A 4,967-nucleotide genomic window follows, 5' to 3' on the forward strand; every position below is an offset into this window, starting at 1 on the left:
CAACGCACCCTTTCCGCCGAGTCAATAAAGTTCGGGGAGAAAGAACGCGTCTTTCTGACACGAGCGCGTGTTAGATGACAGATCTTTGCACAAGCTGTGGACATTCAGTGCTGTGCGCAGCTCGTGCACAGTTAAAGAGACGCTGACGCGCACGTTTGTCGCATACGATTTCCAGTGCCATTCATTTCACTCCATGGACCCAGCATCATAGGAAGCGATAACGCGGCCGAGCGCCCGCAGCGACAGGCTAGAGCGCGAAATTGAATTTTGTGCCGGTCTCCGCTAGGACGAACTTCCGTAAAATCGAATCGCGCAGTTCTGGTGCACGTCGCGCTGTCGTAATTAAGCGTTCGCGTTGGTACGCCAGCTTCAGCTGATGCACATGAATGCGACTACGCGCTCACGAAAAAGTATGCGAGCGCTCGGAGAAAAAATTCTTTCACTGTGTACTATAGTCAGCAGCATTAAACGTGCGCATAGACACAACTTCGAAAACATAGTGTACCACGAAGGTGTCATCACTTAGCACACAAATCGTACGATCTGCAGCATGAGATATAAAAATGCAAGTCGGCGTTCGTGGATGTTTCGCTGTTTTTGTGCGCAGGACAGCACAGGCCGCTGCGGTGACTGAAGCGTTTGCGTATGGCTGTCATCCCCTACATGTGATGAGGTATTTCTTCGCGTCAAGTTCAGCACTGTCATAAATAGTACCCTAAGGTCAGCGCCGTGAGATCTGAGCGTGTAAAGCGACTGAAATCTCGACTACTCCCATAGAGATGCGTTAACTGCGTGTTTGAAATGAAGTTTTTAGCTATAAGAGATGCAGAACAACTTCCCTCCAAACGCTCTGCCGCTGCAGCCTCCACGGAACTTGCCGCGACAAGCGAAGCCGCGCAACTGCATACATTCAGTCTGAATGAGAAGAGTGGAGCAAACTGGGAGGACCGCACCTTAAGTAGCACTCTCGTCTCCGATTGGTTGAGACGAAAGCTGTTGTGGTTGCCAGGCATGGCGCTCAGCGTCTCGCCCAACGTTGTCTCGTCTACCCAAGTTCCTGTCTTCACCCTCTCCCACCATTCTCCAACTCTTCATCCTCTCAGGAAAGACTCCCTTTTTCTCTTTCTCTCCGCAGTTGCGATGTTAAAAGAAAAGAGAGAGAGGAGAGAGAAGTAGAAAGCGAGAGAAAAAGAGCGACAGCTCAAAGCGAAGAACCTCTCGCATGGTACTTTGCACGCGATTTCCCGACGGAAGGTCGTGGCAGATGGCAACCGGCGAAGCAGAGGGACCACCCTAGCGTGGGACGGGGGAAGGCGCAATTCAGAAATACGAGACGAACGCCGAAGGCTGAGCGAGTGTCGCGAGCGATACTCGGCTGGAGCATGAATCTTCCCCTCGCTGACCACTGTCCATGTTATAATGAATAAATGTATACTGCCTGGCACTATATATGATTTCTGCCAACGTTCTTTGTGCTCTTATTTGCGACACCTTCGAGGCTTTTTATCTACTCATGACGAATTTACATTCATGGAATGTGTAATACCCTTATTCTTTGTTCAGTTAACGATAATGTAGGCATTATTTTCCAGACATTGATTGACATTTTATAGTAGCAACTTTTTTTTCCTTGCAGGTCTTGGTTTGCTGAACAGTGTATGGGTGGGGCCGTCCTCAGGCTGGTGTAATAGGTTTATACCTTTTTAACCAATGTCCAGTTTTGTCTAAAAGAACATCTCAAATGCATGAGTGAATGAGTTGACATTGAAAAGGCCTGAAGCCGTTCATTGAGCAGATATAGGGTAGCGTTAATATGGGACGGATGGCGACCTACTTTTGAGCTTTTTTTTCTGGGGTGAGAGCTGTTTCAAATAACGAAATATTTATTTCTGTTCTTGAAACGCCTGCAGAAATCCACCGCTATGAGCAGAGAAGAAAACATGTTTTAGTTTTAATAACCCAATTTGTAAAAGACGTTACACTGAAGATAATAGCACTTAAAATGTGCTCAAAGAGTTACGACACAGTTGATAGAGACTATATTACAAGCACAGCATTTGAGCATTGAACCAAACTTGCACAACAGCACAATGGTTAATTTTCAACTCCGAATTCTGCGTCGCCAGCAGCGCGTGAAAATAGAAATGAAGCGGGCGTGCCATGTGTTTACGAATGGGATATTCCTCAGCATGTAACACCAAAACTTTACGGCTAACAAACTTGTGGCTAAAGTAAGAAAATTATTTTGAAGGAATTTAAGGCTAAAAGAATGCAGAGCATGTAACAGACGACGACCACAAGTGCTACTAACATAATCAGCACGAAAGATCCCAGACGGCGTGCAATTAATTAGATTCAACAATCATGCCAAACTGCTATTCTACTGAAGTAATTCGAGATTAAAGGCGAGGGGCTTATATACAACAGGATTGGAGTATGAATGAGGTACATGCAGAATACTCGTAAAACTCAAGTGAACTGTTTACTTTCTTGTGTGGCTTTATGCTTGGGTGCATCTCAGTATGTGTTGTCCATTTTTGGTATCTGCTTTATTAACCGGAATGCTACTTTTTCAAGATCGCAGTTTTTGTACCATATGCCTTGTACTCTGCTTCTCTGGACTAAACCGTATTTGGTCCGTAGTGTATGATAAATAGAAATAAATAAATGAAATGGTATTGAGCCACGTTGGTATCGAGCGAACCGAGAAAGCAGAACCAGAACTAACAAAACACGCTTCATATCTAGCGCCGGTCAAGTCAAGCCAAGTCAATCCATATTACATTTTAAGCGCGCAGTGTGTGCGTGAGTTCAGCTAGAATAGCGTTGTTCAGCGTTTTCAGCCATCAAAATGTGTGGTTCTATATATTCCACTCTTTTAAACAATGATGGCGGCGATGATTAGACGAGTCAGGCGAACGTCTCGCGTAGTAAATTATCAGAATTGCCCTCATCTGTTAGTGTCGTTCCTAACGTGGGTTATGAACACTGTGCGTCAGGGACATCAACAAAACCTCGAGTCGGCTACGTCCAGAGTCCGAGTCACCTCTTCGAATGTGGGAGGGTTCCTCGCATTCGTAAGCGTTGTTTTCTGGTCCACGGGCTTCTGAAGGGATACAACCTGCTGAAGAATCTGCACCCCATTCATCCGTTCTTGGCCAGCCGCGAGGATTTGTGCCTGTTTCATTCTGCAGATTACGTCGACTTTCTGGAGTCTTGCGAAGCAGAACACCTGTTTGGGGAAGATATCGTAAGTCGCGCTCAAGACTACAACCTAGTCGATGACTGTGCGCCGACAGAGCGACTCCTGACGCTTGTGAAAATGTTGCTGGTGGCACCTTAGCGGCTGCACGGGCCCTAATTGAGCGGACTTGTGATGTTGTTATCCACTGGGAAGGTGGTTTGCAGCACGCGCACAGAAGTGAGGCTGCCGGCTTCTGTCACGTTAATGACGTCGTGCTTGTATACTGGCACTGCGTCGAAAGTTCGGACGAGTTGTGTACATTGGCCTGGACGTTCATCACGGCGACGGTGTTCAGGAAGCCTTCGAAGGCACGGAGAAGGTGCTCACTGTGTCTGTTCACCAGTACGAGCCCGGTTTCTTCCCTGGCATGGAGCAGTGAATGACGTTGGGTTCGGCCTGGGCCGTGGCTATTCGATTAACCTGCGGCTTCGGAATGGTGCTAGCGATTCAGCTTTCCTGCGCGCGGTATTGCCGGTGATAAGCGAGGTCAGGCAAAGGAACGCGCCTGACGCAGTTATTTGCCAGTGCGGTGCGGACGGACTGTCTGGCGATCCGCTGGGCGCGTGGAATCTGACCCCAGCCGCCTTCGTGCAGTGCGTTCTCGTCATCCAAAGCTGTGGGCTGGCGCTGCTTCTCCTCGCTGGAAGGGGGTACGAGGCTGCCAGCTGTGCCCGGTGTTGGACCGCGGTGACCGCGGCGCTTGTGGGCCAAGAACTGAACGATGACATCCCGGAACACCGATTCCTTATTGTGTACGGACCTGGCTACGAGCTCAGCATGGAGCCTGGCTTTCGCCGCGGCCTGAATGACGCCCAGTACGTCGAGGGCATACTGCAGGAAGTAATGAAGCATGTGAGTCTGATTGGAGGGTCCTGAAGGTACGATATGTGAACTTGTTTTAATTACTGATATTTCGCGTCGCGTCACACTTCTGCCTTTCCTGCACTGCCTGTTTATTACGGTGAGAGTGGTCAAGTAAAAAAAAACATACGTGTTGTCGAGCCGATGCCTCATTACAATGCCATTGAACTCGTGAGACGGTCAGGCAGCCGAGGTCTATGTGCGTGTGTGCCACGTGTGCGGCGGCCAGTAGCCGAAGGTCGCAGCGAGGGAGGTGCGCGGTCGCTTTGCAGCCGTCAATCATCGACGCTTTTTTTTTGTTTTCTTCGGCGAGTAGAGCAAGCGGCTGGAGGACTCCGATGGGAGATGTGGACATGTTCGGGCGCTCTCGTGTCAACTCCCATTCTTTGTACATAACCCTTTCAATGCATATTACCTCAATGTAAATAAATGTATATATGCCCAATCCTCGCTGCCCTCAACCGCCCTCACCCTTTTCCAGCGCTTAAACGGCGGAATACAAAACTTCTCAAACATCAAAGTGTTTTGAACATCTGTTCAACTCGTGCTGTGATTCTTTGCGTTCATTTGTGCAGTTACTCTTGCTTGTCTCATTGCAAGGGCTTCATAGCGTTCAAAAAACGAGCGTCACTTTCGCCTTAATATACGCTACAAAATTTGGCTTTCCGAGGGCCGTTTGCAGCATGGTTTCAAAATTACTTCACGAACCGTAAACAGATGGTGAAAGTTAACGAATATAGTGAATTCATCATCATCATCATCATCATCATCATCAGCCTTACTACACCCACTGCAGGGCAAAGGCCTCTCCCATGTCTCTCCAATTAACCCTATCCTTTGCCAGCTGCATCCACCCTTTGCC

At 48.3% G+C, this 4,967-nt stretch overlaps 1 pseudogene; it reads left to right on the forward strand.

Annotated features, from left to right (window-relative positions):
- Positions 1-2,436: 2,436 nt before the first annotated feature.
- Positions 2,437-4,548, forward strand: LOC144119537 (histone deacetylase 8 pseudogene; annotated as a pseudogene).
- The last annotated feature ends 419 nt before the right edge of the window (positions 4,549-4,967 follow it).

The sequence above is a fragment of the Amblyomma americanum genome, chromosome 1, assembly GCF_052857255.1.
Source record: "Amblyomma americanum isolate KBUSLIRL-KWMA chromosome 1, ASM5285725v1, whole genome shotgun sequence".
Taxonomy (NCBI): Eukaryota; Metazoa; Arthropoda; class Arachnida; order Ixodida; family Ixodidae; genus Amblyomma; species Amblyomma americanum.